The sequence below is a fragment of the Pyxicephalus adspersus genome, chromosome 2 (genome assembly GCF_032062135.1).
Source record: "Pyxicephalus adspersus chromosome 2, UCB_Pads_2.0, whole genome shotgun sequence".
Lineage (NCBI taxonomy): Eukaryota > Metazoa > Chordata > Amphibia > Anura > Pyxicephalidae > Pyxicephalus > Pyxicephalus adspersus.
The window spans coordinates 37,659,637-37,669,727 of NC_092859.1; the positions used below are offsets into that span (position 1 = coordinate 37,659,637).

General features: G+C 36.0%; 1 long non-coding RNA gene across 1 annotated transcript in view; it reads left to right on the forward strand.

Annotated features, from left to right (window-relative positions):
• LOC140323425 (uncharacterized) overlaps positions 1-5,083 on the forward strand; it is a 102,006-nt gene extending 96,923 nt beyond the window's left edge. The window contains exon 4 of the long non-coding RNA XR_011919372.1: positions 3,998-5,083. This is a non-coding gene — a long non-coding RNA (uncharacterized lncRNA). The remainder of the gene's footprint in view (positions 1-3,997) is intronic.
• Positions 5,084-10,091: the final 5,008 nt, after the last annotated feature.

A 10,091-nucleotide genomic window follows, 5' to 3' on the forward strand; every position in this document is an offset into this window, starting at 1 on the left:
TATTCCATCAAAAAAGAAAAAGTTTAGGTTTAATATATACTTTGGATAAGACTGGTTCTTTTGTAGTGTCTGTTGTTGAAGATCATCTAAACAGCAATTTCAGTCAAGCAAGATCTAACTGGTAGTACGCAGGGTTGCTAACAAATATTTATTGGGATGGTGAATACTAATAAAATGACATTGGGAATGGTTCTGCAGCTTATTTTGCAATGACTACTGTCTTATTTATAAGGCCATTAAGCAACACTTACATGACAGTCATTTCCTAAAATGATTTTTTTTTTTAAATGTTATCCATAAAATACATTTTATTAGTAAGCATGTTTTACACATTTTTTCTGGTGCATCATCATAGCAAGATTGTTTTCTTTATTTATCTAAACATCAAATTCTCAGTATTTGTTAAATATTCCATTACCAAATATTTTTTCTCTGCTCATAAAATGTTCAGGCAGGCATAATTTTATGTCTTTATTATAATTCTTTTCTATATCTCTCACCTTCCCTCATTTATTCTTTTATGTGTAAAACACTTTTATTAATGTCCCCTCTGTCTATATGCATGACATAATTTATAAAAGTGTACACATGGCTGATAGTTGGTTGCCATAGTAATAAAATAGCTTTTGTTATAGCATGGTGAATAGAGTAAAACAGAAAAAATGCTTCTCTTTCATAGATAAAGAAATATTGTTTTTCCTGCTGAACAAACAATTAAAATGGTATATTAATAGTTTAGGATGGTTGTCAAGGACCCCACTGCTTGACAACCAGGCCAAAGTGACCTTTCTCTTTCCATGAAAGTCTGGCACCCAGACTTATTGAACTATTTGTACCTTATCTACTTTATAAGCACTAAAATCTAACAACCGAAGATCTGCGCAGAAGAAGGAGCTTTTTAAGTCTCACAAGCTTCCATATATAGTATAAATGTGTTTTCGATGGTGAAACCAGAATTAAAGTTCCACTTTTAGGCAGGCCAATATTGCAGAAAGAGAAAGGTGATGTCCGTTCTGCAATAATCTCCCCTACCTGCCTGATTGTTCCAAAAGCTGAGCTGTGCAGAGAGATGTTAAACAGTAAAAGTCCCAACACTGAACCCTGGGGTACACCACTAATAACCTTAGACCATTCAGAGTATGAATCCTTAATCACTACTCTCTGAACTCCCTCTTTAAGTCAGTTCTCAATCTAGTTACAGATTGAATTTTCCAAATTTTTAAACCCTAACTTGCATAATAACTGTCTGTGGGGTACAGTGTACACTATATTGACTGCTACTCCACTGTCTGTTTTTTTTACTTCCTCATTAAAACAGTAAATTTGTTTATTAACTTTGGTCTATTTTGAATCTGTGCTTACTATCACTTATAATATTAATATGAAGCAAAAAAAAAACTCTTCAATATTGTTCTTTATCAGATATCTAGGCTCTTTCCAACTATAGCAGTTAAACTTACTGGTCTGTTATTACTTTTTGTAGTTACTCCATGTCCTAGTCCAAATATTCTTCCACCATTCACATAAACCTTTCACCTAGCACAGCACACCCCCTTCCATTTAGGTGCAAACTACCTCTGGCAATAAGGTTGTATCATAATAAAAAGTCAGCCCAGTGCTCTAGGGGCCCAGTTTTTTCCTTTTACACCAGGACTTTAGCCTACGTTTAGCTGTCTAAGTTCCCGCTGCCTTTCCTGTGTTGCACATGGCACAGGCAATATATAATTACACTGCCCCCATACTGCCATTGGCTCCTAAAATTGGCTAAAAAAAACATTTCCTTTGATTTTTTTTTCATCAAAATTATTAGTTTTAACCTTTTTAAAAAAATAAAAAATCTTAACTACGGCTCTCAGTTACAACATGGACTTGATTTTTTGACCGTACTGACCAAAATTGTTCCAACTCTGATTTTGAATTCTGTTCCAGGCCCCTTTAGTTACTTCATCCCCTGCCCTTAGCTTGTGATTGGACTGCGATCAAGCAACAGCATCACAATAATAAGTCATCCCTCTCCACTCCTCCAAAATCTTGTATGCCAGCACAACTTCACTGCGGTATACTCGATTTCCTTCAAGCGTAAGTACTGTTAAATGGGTACTGTAACATGATACCTAAATTTTCTTCATTAACGAATTCCTGCCTTAAATAATATTATTAAACCTGGAAACCCAGTGAACCACCAGTCCTAGGTTCTCTTTTCTAAAAACCAATAAATTGTCTTTCTGGTTACCCAGACTTTGACAAAGTACCCCTATTTTTTCATGGATCAGTATGAATATAAATGTCCCTTCCATTATCATGTCAATACAGAGAACTAAAGAAATTTAGTAATCTAATATCCTGTGGTCCGATAAATCCTTCATCTAAATGAAAATGTAATCTGCACACAATCATAAACAAAATCATATTGTGATTTAGAGGAAAAAAAAACAAGAACAAATTTGCTTGCAGCAGTTGATCAGATTATGGTGTTATTTGCTTGGGAAAGTTCATAAGGTGAAAACGGAGGCAGCCTGCAGACATAAGCGAGACATGGAGATTTTGTGGTTTTCTACCCAAAACAATATACATTTGCAAAAAGCACATAAAATATCAAAATCTATAATGTATAATTAGGGAACAAGAGCACTGTTGATTAAAGTAGTGTTGGTGGTGGTGGTGGGAGGAGGGGGTGGACTACTGGAAAGTCTGGCCTGTTTTTTTCTGCAGTCCTACTTTATGTGTTTTGTGCACGGTGCTTTTTAACTCTTGCTTGTCAATGACAAAAAAGTTTTCTGCGATAAAAGATGCCATACTTATCAATATATTTGCAACCTTCCTTTTTTATTAGTTAAAGGTAAAAAGAAAATGCTTCTACTGTTGTGTAACAGTCATGCGAGCAATAAAAAATAAACCTTTCATTTAAACAGGATTATTTTTTTCTACTTGATAAACACTTACTAGTAGATTAACAATAGTGATTGCAGCCCATATGTCTGTCTTGGGACCTGGATAGAAGTGGGGTCTGTAAGGTAGGAGCCATTCAAACATAGAAAAAAATGTGCATGTGAAGAAAATGCAATTTCATCACTATTGTTAGGAATTGCAGAGGTTGTTGACACTTTGGAATTATTGTGATAGGGGGCATTTTTATTTTACTCTCCAACACTGAAATGGATCCTTTATAGAGTAATTGTGTGCAGGAGTACAAACAACTTTGTTATGGTTGATACTGAGATGGCACTATGATGGCCTATGTCCTTATGTAAAGTGTGCAAACAAACTCTTGGCATTGGAGACAAGAGGGGACAGTGCCAATTATTGTTGTTCAACCATATTGCACAACAGATCATTTAAAATGAACATTTGGAGTTTTCCTAGCAGCATGTTTAAGATTTATCAGCACATAGAAAAAGGTTCTCCAGTCAGATGGGACTGAAATTGTATGTTTTGTCCATTATGGGAAACTTTATGTATGATGTAAACATAACGCTTCCTAATACCAAGAGAACACCATCATCATCATGCATTGGGATGTTTTTCACAATCAGGGACAAAAAAACTGGTCAGGTTTGACAAGACGATGGTGGCAGAAAATACAGGGCCATTCCCACGGAAAACATGTTTTAGTCTACAACTACCAGTGATTTGAGCACAGGATGAAGGTTCACCATCCAACAGGACTCACTGTGTGTCACTAAACATACGGCTGATGTTAGTATGGAAATGTTGTAAAACAGCCTTGACCCCAATCTAATTGAGAATCTGTGACATAACTTAAAGTTTGCTGTACACCAAGGTGACCCATCTCTCTTGAAGGAAAATTTTAGTGGCTAGATGTGCTAAGCTAATAGAGACAATCCCCTAATGACTTGCAGTTGTAATTGCACCGAAAGGTGGCTCTACAAAGTATTGACATGATTTCTATTTTTCTATTTTAGTTAAGCGTGCACAATAAAGCCTAAAGCGGAACTAAAATGATATTAAAAAAACACACTTACCTTTAATCTTGCAGATCCCTCGATGACGATGGACCTTCCCTTGATTCGTTCTTGTATCCTCCTAGAATTCCTCTTCCTCCCGGTGCAGAAGAAGTGCCATCTTCAGTCTTCTCATCCGTCTTCTTCTTGTCTTCTTGCTTTGTCACCCAAACTCACACTGTGCAGGTGTGTGATCGGAAAATGTAGCCTGCTGTAAAGGGAGAAAAAAAAGGGAGCCGATCTCACTGCGCATGTGTGAGATTGGCATCCCTTTCCCCTTAGTGGAAAAAAGGCCCCTTCTGCGCATGCCTGAAATCAGGTATAGATATGGTATTCTTTGAATGCTATAAGTAAAATACATAAAAATGTTTTACATGGGCAGACCAGCACATCTGCCTTTTTTTTGAAAAAAATGTAAGGCATTTGTACCTGTTTGGTCTATAGATTTAGAGTGATTGGACTTAAGGTTGATAATAGCAATAGAACATGAAACAAAAAAATCAGTCCGACAGCAATAATGGACCTATCTGTTCAACCAATTACCAAATAATTCTACCTTGAGAATATATCAAAAGGTAATGCAGTAACAACAGATCACAGCCTGTTTGTATACCTGGTATTTACATCATAAATTACAATTCATTATTGTTAAAATGTTTTTGGCTTAAATACAGACAAGCTTATCTGCACACAAGTGTACAAGTGTAACATATTTTTCAAGCCAAAAATGTTAATGATTATGCATTGCAGGCCATCCACAAAGAATAAACTGAGCTGTCATTATGCTAAATTTAGTTGATCTTTTTAGTAAAATTTAGAGAAACACTTGTTCAATAAATAACACAGCCATCAAGCACCCAAGGCTGATTCTTTCCTGCTGAGAAGACATTGAGCATTTAACAGCCCACAGGTCAGCATACTGCTCTCTTCATATTCCCATCACATTCTGCTATGGCTCATTAACCTCTGCGAGAGCAATGTCTCTGAGCTTTTATCTTACAGAAATATAGGTTTAAAACAATCTGTATTTCAAGTGTAAAGGACATGTCATATTCCCACGGTGTGACTGTGCTTATTAAAATGATCCTTTTTTAGTTGTTTATTAAAATTTTTTCATCCTTTGTTGCATGAATAGATTCTTGACATGTCACAATATACATCATTGGTATACATTTTCTTAAAAAAAGGTCCATGGTTTAGCATTAAAAATAATTCTTGATCAGCCAATGAAAGTCAGGCAACTGACTTTGCATTGGCTGGGATTGTGTCATCAGTGTGCAAGCTGGATGCAGGTAGAAGCATTTTCTCAGTTTTAACTTCACCAGTGATCAGACAGCATGACCAGGAGCCTGTGAAAGGAGGGAGCTAGGCATTTGGCCAACATGACTGGGTGGGAAGGCTGAGATGGGAAAGTGGGGTTAAAAGGCAGAGGTGTGGGAGGTCAGGGAGAGGCAAGACAGGGATAGGTAAGAAACGTGAAAAAAAGGCAGAAAAACTATTATAGAAAAGTGGGGTGAAGGGGTGAGGTCAGAAGTCTGGACAGCAGCAAAAAAGATTTGAGGTCTTCGAGGGCAGTGTGTGGAGAAGGTGATGAAGTAGTGTGGAGAGCCATCTTTGCTTTGGTCTCCTAAGGAGTCTAATTTGATAGCAAAACTGGTAATAATTTGTTGGGAATTGTATGCATAATTGATATAGTTCTTGAGGCAGGGTTGCACCTGGAAGCCTGGTATATCAGTGAGTGGTGATCATAGTGGTGAAGTTAATGCCTTTGAGGACCTGCAACCGGACCGGTAGTTTTGGGAGATGTTGTAATGTTGCAGTGTTAAAAGGTAATGTCATTCTAATATGTAAAATGTTTGTAAAAAACAGATGATAGCCCATTTGCACCATACCGCAGCAGTCATGTACATTGTAACTTTTTAGCAAGTCATAAATGAGAGGCTGCAAGCGCTAACCTGTGTCATACATTTGTAAATACATACATACACACAAAGGATTTATATAATTATGTCATCTCTGTTATAGCTGATCCTGGATCGCGCCTCTTTCTGTAAGCAGGTCTCACTTTTAGAATATGAAGACCTTCCATGCCTAAATACCCCATTAAAAGAGAATGAATGTGTCAACTTATCAGCATATGCCAGTTTGTACTTAGATTAGTTAGTTAATTAGTTAAATGTATAATACTTCATGAAGAGGTTGATTAATCATTTAAATCTATAAAATCACTCCCAGGTAATGTAACAAACTTTTAAATTACAAAAACTGGAAGCAGGTGTCTTATCATCTTTACAAATATCCTTGTCTTGGAACCAGAACTACTACAATAAGACTCTGGTTAGTATAGAGCTAAACACATCTGTGCCCCACACATTATACAAGAACATTAGCCAATGAATAGCATTTGGGACACCTATTCCTTCCTCTCTTATAAAGTTTAGAAACATACATGTTCCCAATATTCTAATAAATATTAGGGCCCATAACTGTATTCAGCACTATGCCAAAGCAGATGTCACAACTAATGCAATATATGTTTTACATTGTTCAAAAAATTGAATTTCCTGCAAGTGTTCTTGTTACTACTGGTACTGTAAAAAGAGGGGATACCTGCAGCCCACCCAGGTTGCACAGGTAGTCAAGATCCTGAAGGAAGGTACATCATTACCTGCTGTCTAAAAAAGGTTGCTGTGTCTCCAAACACAGTCTCAGGAATGTCAATGAGATACTAGGAGATAGGCCTATACACAAGTATAATTGGATAGGGCCATGGAAAAGCAACAAGTCAGCAGTGGGGCTAGTATCTGCCTCTTTTTACAAAGCATGAACAAGATTATCCCAGGTGGGCTACTAGCGTTTTTGATCAAATTGTTTCAAACTATAGCGGTGGCAGGTTGGTCCAATGTCCTGTAGTGGGACCTGTGTTCACAGTCTGACACTGCGCAACTCAACTGACATTTACCAGAATTAGCAGGTTTTCCATTGGCGTGCTATTATCTTCATAGATGAGAGCTGCTGTGGTGAATGGTATGGTGCCTGAAACATCATCTAGCATGACCAGTTTGGCAATGGGGAAGCAAATCCTTGGAAAGCTACACAGAAGATACACTAAGCTTCTTTTCACAATGTAAATCTAAACATCAGTCAACTCTTTCAAGTTGGCAGATAACCGCCATCGGAGTCCACCATTTAGTGGCTAATCTACAAAAAAAATAATTTTTTTCAGTTAAAGAATTAAAAAAGAAAAGTCCACTAAAAATAGTGTAGTTTGGTAGGATGTATCTGTTTTTGTTTTTCATCTTGTAGGGATTTTATACAAACAGAATTTTTTTTGTAGAAATACAAAAAAATGTGAATTAGTAGTGTAGTCACACTTCTAGTTAATTTGAGCCATTCTAGCCTACGTTGCAGAATATCTGAACAATCAGGATTGGGTCCAGTAACCATTGAACAATCGTCCAGTTATATAATTGCAATATTTGTAAAGGGTACAAAAAAGGTAAAACAATATTTGCTTACAAAAACTTGTGTATAATAAAATAGTGATACAATAGTACAATAGTAGTACAGTTCAATACATAATAGTGCATTACCAAATTTAATTTCACCCAGTTGTGTGTATATCAGCAGCTTTTCCTTTAGGCAAGGGCTCATCTTAAAAGTGAATTTAACGCTATAACATTTTGGGAAACAATTAGATAATCTGATTTATTAAAGTAATTTAGGCAGTTCATCTAATAAAGCAGATGTTCCAGTTTAATGGAATATTTTACTTAGCTTAGTGACTGTGGTGAAAATTCAGTTTGCAAAGAATATCCCTTCACAATCACTTGAAAGAAAATCTTTAAAAATATTTGCTTGCCCGTGATTGGATGGTCAGTCACCTTATTCAAATAAGCTAAGTGAATGATCTCTTGCACGGTAAAAATTTACTTTGCTAAATAAAATACATATATATATATATATATATATATATATATATATACCTATATATGGTAAATCCAAAACAAAGTGACAACACAGTTGTTTCCAGAACAAAGGATGAGGGGAAATATTTTAGATGTTCTGGTGACAACTGTCTAAGTGAGAGGTTTCCCTTATTTTAACAATTATTCCAGTATTAATAAAATTGTGTGTATGGGAAGTGAAAATTGTGTGTATAGGAAATGATCTGCCAAATAGCAACACACATTGAGCTTGATTTACAAAGTGAGAAAAGTGAATGTTTTCTTTGTGAGAGATATTTCACTTAGCTTAGTAAATAAAGTAAAAACTCTGATGACTTTAGCTATAGTCATGTGCAAGAAAAAATCTCCCTTTTGCCTGTTTCCTTGTACATGATTGGGTGTTCTTTGCAAAGTGAATTTTTATTACATTCACTAAGCATCCTTTTTAGAAAGCTAATTCACTTTGCTAAGTGAACAGCCTTTACATATGCCGTTATACCCTTTTTTTTTTTAGTAAATCAGCCCTATTGAATTATATTCCTTACAGAGATGTTGACAATTTTTTACTCCATGGAAAAATAAAACATTTTTAAAAAATACAGTTTTGCATTCCTCTAGCATTGGTATCTTACTGCCTTGCCACAAAGTATACAAACAAGGAAAAAACACAAAATTAGGGCTTCATAGGCTCATAGACATGTAATATAAAAAAATTACAATTTAAAAATGAATACTCCCTTTGAGTTTCTATTTTTTTATATTAATTGTTTATTGGCTTATTGTGGGGAGGAGGGTAAGAGGAAAACAATAAAGTTAGCAGCCAATGGAGAAAAAAAATTGCAATAACAGGGTGTAGGGAGGAACACTAGTGCCAAGCATGGGGTGAAAGAGTACAATAATGCCAGGGGTGATGAAGAATGGTGCCTGAGGGGTAAAGGATTTCAATAATAAACAATAATTCCCATCAGGTAGGTAAATCTTAGTGGTCAACAGAAAACCCTTACTGTGGGAAGGGGGGGGGGGGGGTTTAAGAGGGAAACACAATAAATCTCAGGGAGGAACAATAGTGCCACGCAGGGCATAAAGGAGGAAAATAGTGCCAGGGGTGGAGAATAATAGTGCCTGAGGGGTTAATATTTACAAAAAAAAATATGCAGGGTGAGGAGGAATGATATTTCCCAACAGGTAGGTAAATGTAGGTGAGTGGTCAGAAGAAAACCCATACTGGACTTTTCATTCAAATACATCACATTAATGCAAGGAAAGTAAAAGCAAGGGGATTTAAACAGTTATTTTTTTTTCTATAAAAAAGAGGTTTGTTTACTGCATACATTTATGTAGCTGAGCCATTGTACAGGAGTTTTACTTTTGGCTTCAATCCCACTTTCAATATTAGTAATGCTGAGCAATGTGTGTTCTGTATAATGATCCCTAAAGAGAAAACAGCACTGTCAGAAAGTTTTTAGCGTAAGAGGACATTCGTGCCAACCCTTCTAGAGAGCAAGAGTACTTTGCTGTAATAAGGAAAACTGTATGATGGTGCTTAAGAGGCTTCATTTGTCCACCCTTAGAATCCCAGATTTAAGAGTGATTGTGCTTCTTCTCATCTGAATCACATCAAGAGTGCTGTGTGCATATGATTACATTTCCGGAAGCCAAATAACCTTATTTTTTGCTGCAATTGATGGATTATTTTCTTCCTTTTTCCCTTCTTCACCATGGCTAATATGCTGACTATTTATCTTGTTTTGTTTAAGATTACTTTGTTCAATAGGATCTAGCCAAAATGATTTTTTTCAATTTAAAGCCTAACTCTGGGTTTGTGGTCCCAGTGACAGGCCTTGCCTGAAGTAGGCTATATGTCCTTTACTCCAGTAATACATTATGTTACACGGCATCTAAGTAAGGACACATTTTTGTGGGTGCAAATAAGGAAAGTAAAATCATCAAAAATTACTTTTTTTCTGTGTATTTGATCATTATTTGTGAAGTATTTTGAAATGTTTTATTCAACTTTTGTTTTCCCTTCCTTTATGAAAAAGTGCAAAATGATGCTGCTTATGAAAATTACTTTTAGACACAAGAAAGGTCCAAAAAAGTTGAGAAAGATTCCATGACCCTTAGAGGCTATTTAACCCCCCCCCCCCAGCTTTCTAATTCTGTCTGTATTTATTTTACATTG